Here is a 19,697-nt window from a genome sequence, read left to right on the forward strand (position 1 = left end):
GACATGTCGACTGGAACCATGTAAGGGATATACACAATGTTGCTGTCCTGGAACAGAGTGTGCCATGAAAGACAGAATTGTGCTGAGGAGGAGTCTATTCTAACTGGGAACTGCCTGGCAATAACATTTTAATTGGCTCCTAGCCAGGTGACCAGAGTTTGTGTGAGAGCAATGCAGCAGAGAAGAAAAGAGAAAAGACCTAAAACCTCTTTCTCCTGTGGATGTAAGATTCCAGTAATTATACAATAATAGCCAGCTGTTTTTTTCTCCTCATGTCTCTATAACATGCTTTATCTCTGAAAACCCCTGTCAAAAGGAAAAGGAGAAAATCACTGTTAGAGACATTGAAAAGCTCAACCAGAGAACGAAAGACTGAAAGTGCTGGGAAGACCACCTTGTGTCATCAACAAAGAACTGAAAGGAATTTGGAAGACATCGATCAAAATCAACCAGTTGAATCCTGTACTCCGAAGTTGGTGCTATTGAACTGTTTTATCCCGCCCTTAAAATCCATGTTTTTGTGTGTCTTATGTGTCTTGTATGTGTGTGTATAGGGATTTAAGAAGGGGTGGAGTTTAGGTTATAGAGTTAGAAGTTAGCAGTTCATATTTCTTTCTTTTGCCACTGGTCAGTGACTCTTCTTGTACTCATGTGACACTATTTGTACCTCTCCTGTGCATTAAGGATAGGGCCCTTTACTGGCATCATCAGTCACAACCTTTGACGATATTTCTTGTCTCCAAGGAACCATCGCTGAGTTGGTTTGGAGGTTAGAAGATCTGTGTGAGACTTGACTGGCGCAAAGTGAAGGTATCATGGCAGCTTCCTGGATATCTTGCACAGACATGCATGATAATCTTCTGGTGGTTTCATACCAGTTGATAATTAATGGAATGGAACCCCTTTCAATTGATGAATACTGCTGGTATATCTCAGGGTGTTTTCATTGCCACATGGGCACAATCTGTAATTCCTTAAACTTGTGAGAATCCAGTTGCATCTACCTGGATCTACATCTGAGGTACTGTAACCTGCGAGGCTACGGACCAGGTGCTGGAAAGTGGGATTAAAATGAACGGCTGGTTTCTTCTTTTTTTTTCTCTTTTTGGCCGGCGCAGCTGCAATGGACTGAATGGCCTATTTCTTAACCTTAACTTTTCTATGGTTCTATGCATCTATACAGCCATTGATGAAAGTCTGAGAGCCCCTCCCCCCCACCACCCCTCACCATTCTGACTGGCCTTATCAGTAGCAAAGAGGACATAAGTGGTGGCCCTGACAAACATGGAATCAGCCATCTGGAAGGTACACTTGTGCACAGCAGTTATTGAAATCCGGCAGAGATCACCAGCACTGTCCTGGAAGGAACCAAGAGGTGAAGAAATTCAGGTGACCTTGACTGCCACGGGCTATGTGTGACCACCTAGTCCACTTGACAGGAGGTCTTGTTCCAAGAGACAGCAGATATTTGCAATGATCTGCTGAGAAAGCCTAAGTCTCTCCTGAGACACTGTTGCTCCATCATGTCCAGAAAGCTGATCCTCTGTTGGTATACCCTCTGTTGACTGTGACAAACCCCAAAAAAAAGAAAAATTTACCTTTTAAAATGGAGATTGGGCCTCGGAGGCTGAGAACTGCAGTTCCCAGTGGGCCTAGCAGTCTCTGCGCATATGCTGGCTCTGAAATGGCTGCACATGCACAGGTTGTATTTTTTTAACGATCTTCGGCTTCTGTGCATTTTCCCGGTCACAGGAATGCTACACTTGTGCAGTTGGTGCATTTTCTCAGTGACAGGCTGGTAAGCGGCCCTGCACACTTTTGCAGTTTGTTCCTTTTATATTTTTAGACGGAAACTGCCCCTGCATGCCTGCGCAGAATGGAAAGAAGACCCGAAAGGGAAAGCGCAATAAGATCAGTTAACCTTCTATATCTCCACAGAGGAGCGCCATTCCACAGAAAGTGCCAGAAAAGGCAGAAAGAGAGCCACCGGGAGCAGGTCCCAAAGAAAATAAGAAAATCCCAAAAACCAAGCAGTGGGACAGAAGGAGTCCAAAGAAGACAGTTAAGTTAAGGGCCAAGGACAGGAATCTGAAACAGATCCTGTTCAGTGAAGTTAAGAGTGCAGAGCAGAGGAAAGGGCTGCAAATTAAAGAGACAGAGCTGCAAGGAGCATACTTGGAATGAGGTGAGCTTGCGAGAAGCCAGAAGATCTGAGGAGACAGCCGAAGGTTAGTGACTCCTTACTACGGGTCTTTGGAGCAGTGGTGTTCTGCTTGGCATGGCTGAAGATCTGGGAGTGTGTGTGTGTGGATGGTGCAGCCTGAATGCATGAAGAGATCCAGGGGAAAGGAACATCAGAACGAGATAGTGAAACCCTGGGGATGGATCCTTGTTGGAGACGTCCAAGAAGAGGCGTCACTTGGGAGAGAATTCCAAGGCGAGTTCTTCAAACATGAAGATTGGAAGCCCTTGTGAGAAAGACAGGGTTTCTGTGAGACTGTTAGCTCACAGTGTGACAAGCATCTGGAAGGTTAATGAGCGATCCATAGAAGCTTGGTTTTGGAATGTGCCCGACTGCAGTTCGCTTATTAGTTTACACGGATTGTATATTTATTGTGAACCTTAGAGTATAAGATAGAGTTTGCAGCTTGTGTTATCTTTACAAATTTGTATATATCTGTAAGGGCATAGTTGGGGTGAAGGTGTATTGTAATATAGATTATCTTTTCTTGTTTAATAAATGTTTTTTTTTGTTAAAAAATTTCATCAGCAGACTCCTGTGACTCTGTTCAGTAGCTGCCCTCCATGTTTCTAAACAAAAAGATAAAAGTTAGGATCTATCAAGCCAGGCTCCACACTGGGATCTGACTTGTCCAGTAGTAACATCAGCTGGGGTCATATCACACATCCTGCAGCTCTGTGGTCATCCCTCTGTCCTGTGGAGCAGCAGATGGCTGAGGAGAAGGCAGCTGGTAGTGCTGATGCCGGTGTTGCTCTTCCTGCTGCTGGTGTCTGCTTCTCTTGTTCCTCATCAGAGGTAGAGTCTATCCAGTGCTGCTGTGAGGGATGGCAGGTGGAAAATGCAGATCAAAGTCAAAGAAATCCAAGGTAGCAGAAATGACTTCCAAAGTCTTAGAAACCAACTCCAAAATAGTGAAAGCACACTTTCAGAATAGGTCCTGTGAGCAAAAGCCTTTCTTGATTAGGCAAAGAAGCAGTATCCTGGTTCAGAATTTAAAGACTTTCCAGCCTGTCAATTTCACAGTCCTGGAATCCCAGCTATGCTCTCATCTTACTGACAATGGCAAATTTCAGACAGTCCAGGAAACTAGTATGCTTTTTAAATCTTCAGTCAAATGCCTTTTTGCATATTTAAATGGAAGACTTGCCTGCCCAATGGGTGTTTCCCATGTTCCCCACAATCTTCTGTTCTCCAAGCCGAACAGCGCCAACATCTCAATCTTTCTTCGTAACTGAAGCTCCTCATCCCTGGAACCCTTGTGAATCTTTTCTGCACCCTTTTTAATGCCTTCACTTCCTTCCTAAAGTGTGGTGCCCAAAACTGGATGCAATGAGACTGAACCAGTGTTCATATACAGGTTTATCAAAACTTCCTTGCTTTTGTACTCTGTGCCCTAACTGATATGCTTTATTAACTGCTCTCTCAAGCTGTCCTGCCACCTTCAATGACTTGTGCACAAATACAACCAAGTCCCTCTGCTTCCACACCCCCTTTAAAATTGTACCCTTTATTTTATATTGTTTCTCTGCTTTTTTTAATGCCAGAATGAGTCATTTCATACTTCCCTGCATTTAATTTCATTTGCTGCTTGTCTATCCATTCTACTAACCTGTCTATGTGCTTTTGAAGTTCTATGCTATTCTCTTCACAGTTCACAATATTTCCAAGTTTTGTGTCATCTGCAAATTTTGAAATTATGCCCTGTCTAGATCAATAATATATATCAGGAAGAGCAGGGTCCAAACACTGATCCTCGGTTACTCCACTATTAACCTTCCTCCAGTTTAAATAAACAATTGTTTACCATTCAGGAACCATGTTCCTGTTACTCAGCCAATTTCGTATCCATGTTGCTACTGTCCCTTTTACTCCACAAGTCCACAAATCTGTTGTGTGGCACTTTATCAAATGCCTTCTGGTAGTCCACGTACACCACACCAACATCATTACACTCATCAACCCTCTTTGTTACCTCATCAAAACACTCAATCAAGTTAGTTAAATATGATTTTCCCTTAACAAATTCTTGCTGGATTTCCCTAATTAATCCACATTTGCCCAAGCAACTATTAGTTATCGCTCCTAAAAGCTTCCCCTCCACCGAGGTTAAAGGGGCTATATAAATATAAGTTGCGATTGTTGTTCTCTGTACAAAATATATTTTGAAAAAAAATTGGTTCGATGATTGTATTTACCTGGTCATGTTGGCATGTTTGGTCCTCCTTAAATTAGATACTCTTGTGTACCGGCTCAATCTGGTTAGGTTGATATAAATCCCTAACAATGTATGCAGATGATGTTATCAATGAATGATCTCTAGTCCTCAGTACTGCAAGTTGCTGTACGTCAGTGTGCCTGAAAAGTCATGAGAGCATGGAATTCATGCTTTGTGGCAAATTAGGTATCATATTAATCAACTTTCACTTAAATATATCTACTTCACATTGAGGATGGTGATTGTTTGGAATCGATTTCCCAAGGAGGTGATGGAAGCAGAGATTGGATTGTTTCTGAGACTGCTGAACGAAGTCAGGAAGGAGATAACAAATGCTCTGAGGATGATTTTTCAATCTTCAATAGATACAGGGGAGGTATTGGAGGACTGGAGAAATGCAAACGTGGTTCCATTGTTTAAAAAGGGATCAAAGGGAATGCCAAACAATTATAGGCCAGTTAGTCTTACATTGGTGGTGAGCAAATTAGTAGAATCAATCCTGAGAAATAGGATTAACTGCCATGTGGACTAGTCAGGGATGGTTAGCATGGATTTGTTAAAGGAAGGTCTTGCCTCACAAATTTGATTGAATTCTTTGAGGAAGTGACAAGAAGGGTTGATGAAGGTAGTGTAGTTGATGTTGTATACATGGATTTTAGCAAGGCATTTGACAAGGTCCCACATGGCAGATTGGTCAGGAAAGTAAAAGCCCATGGGTTTCAGGGTAATGTGGTAAACTGGATAAAAGGTTGGCTTTGTAACAGGAAACAAAGGGTAATGGTCGATGGATGCCCTTGCGAATGGAAAGTTGTCTCAAGTGGTGTTCCACAGGGCTTGGTGTTGGGACCCTTGATGTTTGTGTTATATATTAACAATTTGGATGTGAACGTGTGGGGCACGATTGGGAAATTTGCAGATGACACAAAGATTGCCCGAGTAGTGCATAGTATAGAGGATAGCCATAATCTCCAAAACGATATAGATGGGTTGGTGGAGTGGGTGGTAAAGTGGCAGATGGATTTTAACATAGAGAAGTGTGAGGTCATACATTTAGGGAGGTCAAACAGTTACACGGATTACACAATAAATGGGAATATACTAAGAGGGGTAGATGAAGTAAGAGATCTTGGTGTACAAGTACACAGGTCCATGAAGGCAGCAGTTCAAGTAGACAACGTTGTAAAGAAGGCATATGGAATGCTCTCCTTCATTGGCAGAGGTATAGAATATAAAAGTAAGGATATAATGTTGGAATTATATAAAACATTGGTGAGGCCACAACTGGAGTATTGTGTGCAGTTCTGGTCACCACATTACAGGAAGGACATAATAGCTCTGGAGAGAGTGCAGAGGAAGTTTACAAGAATGTTGCTAGGGTTAGAAAAGCATAGTTACAAGGTGAGATTGGATAGGTTGGGGTTATTTTCCTTAGAACAAAGAAGGCTGAGAGGTGACTTGATTGAGGTGTACAAAATTATGAGGGGAATAGATAGAGTGGACAGGATAAAATTGTTTCCCTTGGTGGAGAATTCTAGAACCGGGGACATGGATTCAAGATAAGTGGCAGAAGGTGTAGGGGGGACATGAGGAAGAACTTTTTTATGCAGAGGGTAGTTGGTGACTGGAATTCGCTGCCAAAGTTGGTGGTAGAGGCAGAAACTCTAAACTCTTTTAAGAAGTACCTGGATCTACACCTTAAGTGCTGTAAACTGCAGAGCTATGGGCTGGGTGCAGGAAGGTGGGATTAGAATGGGCACCTGGGTATCCTCAGGCTTGCATGGATAAGATGGGCCAAATGGCCTCCTTCTGTGCTATAACTTTTCTATGGTTCTAAGAGGTAGATCAGCATGCATTTGCTGCTATGGGTACCTTTCTTTTCCAGGGCCTCCATGATGAGACCTATGAGACAGCAACAATCTTTTATATCTTAATTTTTTTTATGAGGGAAACGTATCAAGGGATAGGGAGCTAAGGTGAGTAAATGGAGTGAAGGTACAAATCAGCTGTGGTATTACTGAATAGCAGCATAGGCTCAATGGGTTGACTGGTCTATTCATGTTCCTTTTTTCATATCAATAGACCTGCAAGAAGTTTTCTCTCTGAGGTTTTCCCCTATTTGCTCCATGGAGAAAGGGTGATGAGCAGACCATATTCACTTCACGAATGACCAATATTAACTTTAGTCTCCCTGGACTTCCCTTGCCTGAAGTTACTAACTTTTGCCTGATGAGCTTTCCCCCAACTGGGCAGTACATACTGTCAGGCTAAATGTCTGTGGTTTTTCCTTTGTTTATTTCTGGGATGTGGGCACCACAGACAAGACCAGCATTTGTTGCCCATCCTTAATTGCCCTTGAGCCAAGTGGCTTGCTAGGCCATTTCAGAGGGCATTTCAGGGTCAACCAATGTAGATCTGGGGCCACAATGTAGGCTAGACTGTGTAAGGATGACAAATTTCCTTCCCTACAGGGTATTAGTGATTCAGGACGGTTTTTATAACAATCATTGATAGTTTCATGATCCAGCTGCAATGGTGGGATTTGAACCTCTGTCCCCAGAACATTGCTTGGGCTTCTGGATTACTGGTCCAATGACATTACCACTTGAGTTGCATTTTTACTGAGCCTGATCTTGCCGTTGCCAATGTGGATATTTTCCATCAAGGGCCATCAGAAGCACAACACGCTGACTTCCCACACCACGCCAGCACTCTCCCCTCTGGTACAGCACACCTGATCCTATCTTACTGAGATCATTGAAGCATCCTAGTCTATATTTTCCATTGCATACTAGAATATAACATTGAAAGCTCCACTGAACAGGCAGCACAGGCATGATGGGCTGAATGGTCTCATGTTCTATATTATTCTTGGGTATGGGCTTGTGAACTGTGCCAACAAGGAATCCGAAATAGAGTTTTTAATTCACTGGGAGGTATCACTGTGAGGTGGAGGGGTCACCATGATTGTGGTGTTCACTCATAGCAGTACCAGGACAGAAACTTATTTCTGGGTGGTGACTGAAATCTATTCCAATAAACAGCACAAATCTGACTTTGTTTATTTAAAGATCAGCTCCTCCTGTGTGAGCCAGAACAACTGGTAGCCAGTGGGATAACTCCATGAATTATGGTTTCTTATAGATCCTCGTGAAACACATCACTTCCTTTGCCTTGCTCCAGGCTGGATGGATGTCAGTTGGGTGTGTGCTATTGATACTGCGCCAAGTCAAAAATGAATTTACTTGCAACCTTGCCCTTGGTAAAAATAACAAATACTTTTAGATTGGGCTGGACCAGGCGTGGGAAGAGTTTTTTGGCTGGATTACTCCGTGCCTTTTTATCATACTCACGCAGTTGTTGTGTTTGGGACACAAACATTTAGCTTTCTTGGCTCAGGAGTGACAGCAACCAGAAAATGAGCCAAAGTATATATACAAGCACTGGCACACAGACCTAAAAATCTGAAGCAACATATTCTAACATTTTTTTTCAAAAAGTACTTTTTTATTTAATTTGTCGCAATAGTACATGGTGCTCTGAACATCAATGATGGAGAAACAAAATAAAATTCATATTAAATCCAATTCCAGCGTCTACAATGCATGTATAGCTACAAATCATCATACCCAAGGGAAAACACATGCTATTCTTCACCCACCTTTATTCTCCATTTTAAGTAATACATGAGGTTTCCTTGAACAGCTAGCTGCTTCCATGAAGAAATAGGACCTCCACAATAATCCCAATCGATAGCAGGCAGTTCATAGGCTTGTGGCAGAGGTAACCATATGTGTCAAATTGAGGTCTGCCGTATTGAAGCATTAACACATATTACATGTAGTGTTTTGTTTAAGTCACAGTTTTCTCTCTCTATCAAAGCCTTTTCTATCGATATGCAGTGTAGCAGCACGTGGTAGGATAGCACTCCCTGTCACAGAGTGGTGTCGATATCATCTACCACCTTCCACCACTCCCGCCCTCCCCTCAACTCTTGGAGATGAGACGATGAGCCAGAGCTTTGGAAGAGGTGAGCAAAAACTTGGGAAACGATGGGCTCTGAAGAGATTTCTTTTTTAAGGACACTATGATGGAGAATTTGAGTTTAGGAAGAGATTTTCAGAGAGCACAACCCAAGTGGCTGAGGTCTTGTCTATCAATAGTGAAGTGAGGGGTAGTGAGGAGTGGGTGGAGCGGAAGGGGGAATGCAGAATAAGCAGGACTAAGTGCAGCAAAATACAGATTTTGGAAGAGCTGATTTGAAAATATATCTATGCATTTGTACTGTCTGTGCAAATGGCAGTCAGAATTTAAATTGATACACTTACGAAAGTACATTCAATGCAATGATTTTTTTATGTACACATACATCATCATTTTATAGATCACATAGAGCAATCTGTATTGAACTGGTTGGCCAGCGTGAACTCCACTGATACCTGAAACAAACTAAATTCTTGTAGATGATGTGAAGACTCAAGTAAATGTTTCAGTGTATCAACATAAAGGAAAATTATAACATAGATTATGTTCAAGATAGCAAATAATCCCCTAAATTGAAAACATCTTGAAATTTTGAAAATTAGTTGATATTTGTTGAAGTTTTTTAATATCACTTGAAACCTCCAACAGAATTAGTGGCCATGTTATTCTATATATCACTTTTCTCCTGATTCCTCCAGTACAAAAGTTGATTTTTATGGTACATGTTTTGCAGTATCAACCTGATTCTATCAACTTAATTAAAAAATGTTTTGATTGGTCTTTTTCTTACATTATTCTTATTTCTCTTACTTGCATTTCAACATTAACTTTCATTTTTTTTCATTATTTCCCATTTCTGCAATTTTCCTGTTTTGAGGTTTCTTTCCATTCCTGTTTGCGGGATTTGTCATTCTCTGTTTGATTCCTCAATGTTGTGATATAAAGTTACACTAAGTACATAGGCAGGTTTACTACATTGTGAAATGTAGTCTGATCTGGAAAATCCTTTGGATTGAGACGATCAGCATTAACAACCTTTAATAGTTTTCAGTGTGTTTTTTTTTTGTTCTTTCTACATATCCTATGCTTCCATACAACCGCTTTCAATAAGCAGCTGCACCAGACAGATCAAAGAGGACTCTGAGCATGATCTAAGCTGAGTTAAACGACCATTTTCTTTTACTTTACCTTTTTAAAAAAAACAGGTTCAAGTGGTCTCTCACATTTACAATAGGTGTTAAAATTGGAGTAAGTTGCACAAGGTATCAGACTGGCTAATGGAGATGATCCTGTATAATCTCCCCACAAAGAATATGGAGAATTTGGAACTCTCTCCCCTAAAAAGCTGTTGAGACAGGTGAGTTGGGGCAGAAGTGGTCAAATTAAAATTTCAAAACTGAGAATGTTATTTTTTTTGTTAGGTATGAGTATTAAAGATTATGGAATCAAGGTGGATCAGTGGAGTTAAGAATGCAGATGAGCCATCATCTAATTGAATGGCAGAACAGGCTCATGGGGCTGACTGATCTACTCCTGTTCCTATGTTCCTGAACCCTCTGATCTCCAGGGTTGCCATGCCATTGAATAGGGGTTATTCTCTTTCTATCTCCCCTTTTACGAGATTCCCGGAGCTCCGAGCACAATCTTCCACACAATTTACAAGGGCAGTTGACCTGTTCCCTGTCTTCACTTAAAATTACTTGCAGGGTGAACTGGGAAGGATTCCACCTTCTTAAGTGCAGAAAACCACCTGGTGGCCATTCAGTTATTCGGCTAAATGGAACAGGGGAGAGGGTATCCATCCTTGCCCAATACTCGCATGTGTGGTCTTCCGGTTGTGGCGGCTGGAGCAAGTGCAGCAACCCTGGTCGATTTTCATCTAACTCAAGGCTATTGAAGGCAATTTTGGTCTTCCTGTTCCTGCCCCTCAGTTGAGACTTAGATGACTCAGCACTGACAGGGGATTGAACCTAGGACTTTTCTGAAGTCTGAATGGCTCTGCTCCTTACTGTTTTGGTTTATTCAGCCATCAGGACAACTTAAAAATAGTTTGTTTATACAACCAATGGTCCAATAGTGTTGCAATATACTTAGCAGGCAAACAACCAAACAGAAACATGGTTTAACATTGCTCAGATATTACCTTCATCCCTCCCTTCCTTCCACCCTCCTACACCTATATGCACTTGTGGTTTTACTGATGGTTATGTACACTTCCTCATTGTTTAAAATTCGTAAGAGGTATCCATAGCCTTTTACTAAACATGTTTGCTTCTTTTTCTTCTGCAACACACTTCATATTTACAGCAGGTACAATAAACAGCAGGGCAGCCAGTTAGACTTAAGAGGAAGACGCTATTGTTTTTCTGGAAATGGTGATAAACTGTAGTCGTTACAACCCTTCTGCTTGCGGGACTCTCTTGTAAGTCTGTGGAACTTTGTGGATTTCTGAGCAACACCCTAAAAACGAAAGAACAAGTGGAAATCGAAGACAAAGTGTCATTGCAAAATGCATCAATAAACTTCTCACCCTGGTAAAAGAAATAACAGGTAAAAATATAGGTGTGGTCATAAAGTTGACAATACCTGTGCTACTAGCTCTATATAGGAATCATTTGTTCTAATCCTATTTCCAAGCTCTTTCTCTTCAAAAATTCATCCAATTCCCTCCTAAATGTCACAAGGGATTTGATTTCAACAGTCACTTGTGGTAATGAATTCCAGAATCTAATAACAATCTGTGTGAAAAACTCTTCTGATCTCTGTTGTGCTTCCAGTACTAATACAAAGTGTATGCCCCCTTGTTATTAAATGCCTGATCAAAGAAATAGCAGCTCTGATATTAAAGGGGAGAGTACGGGGGAGGATGGTAACGTGTCTAAGACGGCAAGATCCCATTTAATATTTCCTCCTTGTATTTCCAGCCTAGCAGCCGGCCAAATTGATTGGTTGCCGAGCAGAAAAACCAGCCACAGGAAACCAGAGCTGGGACCAGCAGAGACTAAAGTATGGTGGTGGTGGGGGGGCAGATCCCGGCAATATCGGAATGAAGAGATTGGGGCTTGTGATCGGAGCTAGTTGGGGTTGGGTTTCCAATTGAGGAATTAAGGAGAGGGCAAACCTTCCTGGAGTGGTCTTGGGGTGGTGGGGCTGGGGGCGGGGGGTGGATGAGGCCCCCTCCATTCCTCTTAGCCCACAAGGAGTGCTCTGAAAGCACTCCAGCAGCTTCTCTTATGTCCCTATTGCTGCCAGGCTCCCCATGCCGTGGGAAACATGCCTATCAGTTCTTAAATTTAAATTAATTAAATTTAAAATTAGGATCTCATCTGCGCTGTGGGAGCCTGATCTAAACATGCTAACGGCAGGACGGAACACATAACTTAAAGCCTACGGCATAAAAAGAAAGGTGCACACGCGGTGGGTTGGGAACATATTTCAGGATTTAAAAGGTTTAATAACCAGCTCCTGAGCCTCTCTTGCCTGTTGTGGTGGAGGGAAGGGGCCTAATCTTAAGGCCACTTTTCATTTATTCCTTTCAAATTTAAAGGAGAATTCTCACTCCTTAATTCATGCACTGGCACTCCTGTTTCCATGTTTTTTTTTCCCCCTTGTAGGCAAGAATGGGGATCGTTATAAATAATTTAAGAGGGAAGGATGAAACAACAGGAAGGTCAGAGATTTGGTCAAGAATGAATTTTTTTTTTAGCAAGTTTGACACAGGTATTAAAAGGTATTTCACAAAAGAAAGTGGGGCTGAGGGCTTGGGCGAGGCAGGGGTGAGGTGAAGGGTACTAAGATACTAAGGAAGAGAAAATTTGGAGGAAGATATGGGTAAAGGGAGAGGTTTTGAGCTGCCTTCTGAAATTGGGAAAAGATTTATCAGGGCAATTTTGAAAATCAATGCTTTAGGACGAATCAATGAAGACTGGTAAAAACAGGTGGGCGACAAACAAGACTTAGTATGGAACAAAAGCAGAAAATGCTGGAAAACCTCAGCAGGGCTAGCAGCAGCTGTGGAGAGAGAAACAGAGATAATGTCTCGAGTCCGTATAACTCTGCTTCGGAGCTGCTAGGCCTGCTGAGTTTTTCCCAGCGTTTTCTGTTTTTGTTTCAGATTTCCAGCATCCGCAGTATTTTGCTTTTATCTAAGTCTTAGTGTGGAATAGGTTGCGGTCAGTGAAGTTTTGGATGAGTTAGGAGTTTGTGCGGAGTGGAACTCAGGAGTTTAGTTGGGAAAGGTTGGACATCAAGTTTGTGGGTGGGAGTTTTGGCAGTGATGTGGGTGAAGGTGATACAAAGACAAGGAACATTATAGAGCTGGAAATGGCTGGGCCGTGGAGGGGTAGGTGGATTTGGTGAAGGCTAGGAAATGGGGTTCAAACATCAGCTCAGGGTGGACAATGCATATGCGCTGACAGGTTTAACCTGAGCAAGCAGCTTAAGAAAGGGATACAGTGGTTGGGATGGGGAGTTTTGTTTTAGATGAGAAATGAACAGGATGGCTTTATAAGACCATACGACCATAAGACATAGGAGCAGAAATTAGGCCATTCGGCCCATCGGGTCTGTTCCGCCATTCAATCATGGCTTATAAGTTTCTCAACCCCATTCTCCCGCCTTCTCCCCATAACATTTGATCCCCTTACCAATCAAGAACCTATCTATCTCGATCTTAAATATACTCAATGACCTGGCCTCCACAGCCTTCTGTGGCAATGAATTCCATAGATTCACTACTCTCTGGCTAAAGAAGTTTCTCCTCATCTCTGTTCTAAAAGGTCTTCCCTTTACTCTGAGGCTGTGCCCTTGGGTCCTAGTCTCTCCTACTAATCTTCCCCACGTCCACTCTATCCAGGCCTTTCAGTATTCTGTAACTTTCAATCAGATCCCCCCTCATCCTTCCAAACTCCATCGAGTATAGACCCAGAGTCCTCAAATGTTTCTCATATGTTAAGCCTTTCATTCCTGGGACCCTCTCCAGGACCAGCACATCCTTCCTGAGATACGAGGCCCAAAATTGCTCACAATATTCTAAATGTAGTCCGACCAGAGCCTTATAAAGCCTCAGCAGCACATCCCTGCTTTTATATTCTAGTCCTCTCGTAATAAATGCCAACATTGCATTTGCCTTCCTAACTACCGACTCAACCCGTAAGTTAACCTTGAGAATCCTGGACTAGGACTCCCAAGTCCCTTTGCACTCCAGATTTCTGAATTCTCTCCCCATTTAGAAAATAGTCTATGCCTCTATTCTTCCTACCAAAGTGCATGACCTCACACTTCCCCACATTGTATTCCATCTGCCACTTCTTTGCCCATTCTCCTAACCTGTCCAAATCCTTCTGCAGCCTCCCCGCCTCCTCAATACTACCTGTCCCTCTACCTATCTTCCTATCATCTGCAAACTCAGCCAGGATGCCCTCAGTTCCTTCATCTAGATCATTAATGTATAAAGTGAAAAGTTGTGGTCACAACACTGACCCCTGCGGAACTCCACTAGTCACCGGCCGCCATCCTGAGAAGGACCCCCTTATCCCCACTCTCTGCCTCCTGCCAGACAGCCAATCTTCTATCCATGCTAGTACCTTGCCTCTAACACCATGGGCTCTTATCTTACAGAGCAGCCTCCTGTGCTGCACCTTGTCAAAGGCCTTCTGGAAGTCCAAGTAGATAACATCCATTGGCTCTCCTTTGTCTAACCTACTCATTACCTCCTCAAAGAATTCTAACAGATTTGTCAGGCATGACCTCCCCTTGATGAAACCATGCTGACTTTGCCCTATTTTACCATGCACTTTCAAGTATTCTGAAATCTCATCCTTAATAATGGACTCTAAAATCTTACCAATGACCGAGGTTAGGCTAATCGGCCTGTAATTTCCCATCTTTTGCCTCACTCCCTTCTTAAACAGGGGGGTTACATTAGCGATTTTCTCTGGGACCCTCCCTGACTCCAGTGATTCCTGAAAGATCACCACTAACGCCTCCACTATCTCTTCAGCTATCTCCTTCAGAACTCTGGGGTGTAATCCATCTGGTCCAGGTGATTTATCCACCTTCAGAGCTTTCAGTTTTCCTAGCACCTTCTCCTTGGTAATGGCCACCATACTCACCTCTGCCCCCCCGACTCTCTTGAACATTGGGGATGTCACTCGTGTCTTCCACTATGAAGATTGACGCAAAGTACCTATTCAGTTCCTCCGCCATTTCTTTCTTCCCCACTACTACCTCTCCAGCGTCATTTTCCAGTGGCCCAATGTCCACTTTTGCCTCTCTCTTACCCTTTATATATCTAAAAAAACTCTTGCAATCTTCTTTTATATTACTGGCTAGTTTACCCTCATATCTAATCTTCTCCCTCCTTAGTTCTTTTTTAGTTGTCCCCTGTTGGTCTTTGTAGGCTTCCCAATCCCCTGGTTTCCCACTGCTCTTCGCCGCATTGTATGATTTCTCTTTAGCTTTTATGCTGTCCCTGACTTCCCTTGTCAGCCATGGTTGCTTCCTCCTCCCTTTAGTATGCTTCTTCTTCCTAGGGATGAATTTTTGCTGAGTCTCCCAGATTGCTCCCTGAAACTCCTGCCATTGCTGTTCCACTGTCTTTCCTGCTAGGCTCATCTCCCAGTCAATTCTGGCCAGATCTTCCCTCATGCCTCTGTAGTTGCCTTTATTCAACTGTAATACTGTTACATCTGATTCCAGCTTTTTCCTCTCAAATTGCAGGGTAAATTCTATCATATTATGCTCACTTCCTCCTAAGGGTTCCTTCACCTTAAGCTCCCTTATCAAATCTGCGTCATTACACATCACTAAACCTAGAATTGCCTGTTCCCTAGTGGGCTCCACCACAAGCTGCTCCAAAAAGCCATCTCGTAGATATTCCACAAATTCCTTTTCTTGGGATCCACTACCAACCTGATTTTCCAAGTCTACCTGTATATTGAAATCCCCCATGATCACTGTAACCTTGCCTTTCTTACACACCTTTTCTATCTCCTGATGTATCTTGTGCCCCACATCCTGACTACTGTTTGGAGGCCTGTACATAACTCCCATTATGGTTTTTTTACCTTTGCGGTTCCTCAACTCTACCCAGACAGAGGCTATATCATCTGACCCTACGTCATTTCTTGCTATCGATTTAATTTCATTTCTTACTAACAAAGCAACCCCACCCTCTCTGCCAACCTGCCTATCTTTTCGATAGGATGTATATCCTTGGATATTTAGCTCCCAGTCCTGATCCCCTTGCAGCCATGTCTCCGTAATGCCCACCACATCATACCTGCCAATTTCAATCTGCACCACAAGCTCATTTACCTTGTTTCGTATACTGCGTGCATTCAGATACAACACCTTCAGTCCTGTATTTCCCGTCCCCTTTCTCATTGTCATCCCTTTATCTGATGTGCTTGAAGTTAGATTCCTAGCCCTTTCCAAACACTCTGTCCTATTTTGTGTTCTGGAGACTTTAATAGCCTCTCCTGGGCTCTCCTTTCTTTTCAGTTTTTTCATAATTTTCCATGAAGTTGAATCCACCCCCCACCCCCCACACACTAACCTGCTACTTTGTTTCCCATTAGTCATACTTCTTGGAGTTTTACCCTCCCCTTCCTCACCACTTTCTAGTTTAAAGTCCTGTTGACCACCCTACTTTTCGCTAGAACATTGGTCCCAGATCGGTTCAGGTGGAGACTGCCCCAACGGTACAGATCCCTCCTGTTCCAATACTGATGCCAGTGCCCCACGAAATGGAACCCCTCTTTCCCGCACCACTCCTTTAGCCACATGTTTACTTCCCTTATTCTCGGGTCCCTATGCCAATTTGCATGTAGCTTGGGTAGTAATCCGGAGATTATAACCCTTGAGGACCTGTTCTTTAATTTAGTTCCTAGTTCCTGATAATCCCCAAACAGGTCCTCTTTCCTAGTCTTATCTATGTTATTTGTCCCGATGTGGACCACTACAACTGGATCCTCCCCATCCCTCTCCAATATCCTTTCAAGCCGGTCAGAGATGTCACTCACCCTGACACCAGACAAGCAACATATCATGCGGGACTCTCGATCCTGCTTACAAAGGAAGCTATCAATTCCCCTAATTATAGTATCCCCTACAACTACCACTTGTCTTTTTGCTCCCCCATCTTGAATGGCCTCCTGTGCCACGGTGCCGTGGTCAGCTGGCTCATCCTCCCTACAGCCCTATTCCTCATCCACACAGGGAGCAAGTACCTCATAACTGTTGGACAAGGTCAAGAGCTGAGGCTCCTCTGTTCCTGAACACAGGATCCTTCTCCTGCCTCACTTGTAGTCACACCATGCTGATCCTGACCACTGACCGGACTTGAGGTACTTAATCTACTGGGTGTGACCGCCTCCTGATACAAAGCGTCCAGGTAACTCTCCCCCTCCCAGATGTGCCACAGCGTCCGGAGTTCAGACTCCAGCTCATCAATTCTGAGCTGGAGTTCCTCCAGCAACCAAGACTTGCTGCAGACGTGGTCACTGTGGCTCGCAATGGGATCTGCCAGCTCCCACATCATACAGCTAAAGCACATCACCTGCCCAGCCATCTGTACTTAGATAATTAATTTATTAATTAGCTTTGCAGTGTTTTCAAATTTGGTGCAGATTTCCTACCAACCAATCAGCTTTCCTGTGATGTCACTTTTTCAGTTTTGGCTTCAGTTACTCTGTGCCCCGAGGTCACCGCTCTGGTGCTCTTCCCTCCGAGTCTGCTCCCTAGAGACAAGGCCGCAAATCCCCGAGGTAAGCTAGATTTATACTCACCGCTCCGGTGCTCCTCCCTGGAGACAAGGCTGCAAATCTCCGAGGTAAGCTAGATTTATACTCACTACTCTGGTGCTCCTCCCTCCTAGTCTGTTCCCAGGATGACTCACCAATCAGCTTCTTTTTCTTTAAAATCCACTTTCAGAAGAGTGTCCCTCGCAGGTCTGGTGCACTCCTGAAGGCACTGCCTCTTTCTCTCTTTTTTTTTAGGCTTGAGGAGGAGGGAGGGATGGAAACACTACAGCAATATAATGTTTGGGGCTATTCCGTTCTTTGACAGTGGGTGCTCCTCGATTCCCTCCTGGGTCGTGGTGGCTGCGATGACTTCTCCCAGAATGCTTCAGTCACTTCTCACCAGCTCCATCTGTTGGATGCCCTTCCTCCTGTTGAGTACAAGAGTCCTTCTCCTCAGTTCCCTCCTGGGTTGTGGTGGCTGCGATGACTTCTCCCAGAATGCTTCAGTCACTTCTCACCAGCACCATCTGTTGGATGCCCTTCCTCCTGTTGAATGCAAGAGTCTTTCTCCTCGGTTCCCTCCTGAGTCGCGGTGGCTGCGATGACTTCTCCCAGAATGCTTCAGTCACTTCTCACCAGCACCCTCTGTTGGATGCCCTTCCTCCTGTTGAATGCAAGAGTCTTTCTCCTCGGTTACCTCCTGAGTTGCGATGACTTCTCCCAGAATGCTTCAGTCACTTCTCACCAGCACCATCTGTTGGATGCCCTTCCTCCTGTTGAGTGCAAGAGTCTTTCTCCTCGGTTCCCTCCTGAGTCGCGGTGGCTGCGATGACTTCTCCCAGAATGCTTCAGTCACTTCTCACCAGCACCCTCTGTTGGATGCCCTTCCTCCTGTTGAATGCAAGAGTCTTTCTCCTCGGTTCCCTCCTGAGTCGCGGTGGCTGCGATGACTTCTCCCAGAATGCTTCAGTCACTTCTCACCAGCACCCTCTGTTGGATGCCCTTCCTCCTGTTGAATGCAAGAGTCTTTCTCCTCGGTTCCCTCCTGAGTCGCGGTGGCTGCGATGACTTCTCCCAGAATGCTTCAGTCACTTCTCACCAGCGCCCTCTGTTGGAGCCTTGTTCTTGCTAAGGCTACACAAAGCTTTGTCAGACAAGCAAATGAACTGGTTAGTGCTAGTTATGGAGCCAATGGTGGGAGAGTCAAAGCTGGGTTTCGTCAGCGTGTGTATAGAATGTGACTCCAAAACATCACCAATGGGTAGCATGGGTATGATGAACAGGAGGTGGAATGGACCAATGGCAGAGGTGACGTTGCAAGCAGAGCAGCTGGTACTGTGCTAGTTATGCTAAAAGAAGCAAGAGGGGAGTCATTTAAATAGAGGAGGAGAGGTGGAGAAGGACAGGCTGATCAAGTCAACTTCAAACAACCGCAAGGTGACTGAAAACTGGCCTAAGAACTGCTTTGAAGCCCCCAGGAAGTCGTACAGCCATAAATCTGCCTGTAATGTGGTTTCCCAGGATCGGGCAACAATGATCTGGCATGATAAGTTATGACCTCGACTGCTTAAAACATTGCCACTGCAGAACACGCCCCTTAATTGATGTCACCAGCAAGACTGGGAAAGAGAGAATAGCAATAATAATATTGCTTCAATAAAGATGTTGAAGAGATTTGTCATATTACTTTTCACTTGAAAAAGGATGGTAAGTGGAGAGGGAATAGATTGTTTTAACAAACAGTACTTCCTTTTATAAAAACAAAAAACTGCGGATGCTGGAAATCCAAAACAAAAACAGAATTACCTGGAAAAACTCAGCAAGTCTGGCAGCATCGGCGGAGAAGAAAAGAGTTGATGTTTCGAGTCCTCATGACCCTTCAACAGAACTAGATGAATCCAAGGAGAGGGGTGAAATATAAGCTGGTTTAAGGTGTGTGTGTGTGGGGGGGGGGGGAGGCGGAGAGAAGTGGAGGTGGGTGGTGTGGTTGTAGGGACAGGCAAGCAGTGATAGGAGCAGATAATCAAAAGATGTCACAGACAAAAGAACAAAAGAACACAAAGGTGTTGAAGTTGGTGATATTATCTAAAAGAATGTGCTAATTAAGAATGGATGGTAGGGCACTCAAGTGGGGGTGGGGGGAGCATAAAAGATTTAAAAATATTTAAAAATAATGGAAATAGGTAGGAAAAGAAATATCTATATAAATTATTGGAAAAAACAAAAGGAAGGGGGAAGAAACAGAAAGGGGGTGGGGATGGAGGAGGGAATTCAAGACCTAAAGTTGTTGAATTCAATATTCAGTCCGGAAGGCTGTAAAGTGTCTAGTCGGAAGATGAGGTGCTGTTCCTCCAGTTTGCGTTGAGCTTCACTGGAACAATGCAGCAAGCCAAGGACAGACATGTAGGCAAGGGAGCAGGGTGGAGTGTTAAAATGGCAAGCAACAGGGAGGTTTGGGTCGTTCTTGCGGACAGACCACAGGTGTTCTGCAAAGCGGTCACCCAGTTTACGTTTG

Source organism: Carcharodon carcharias, chromosome 3, assembly GCF_017639515.1.
Source record: "Carcharodon carcharias isolate sCarCar2 chromosome 3, sCarCar2.pri, whole genome shotgun sequence".
Taxonomy (NCBI): Eukaryota; Metazoa; Chordata; class Chondrichthyes; order Lamniformes; family Lamnidae; genus Carcharodon; species Carcharodon carcharias.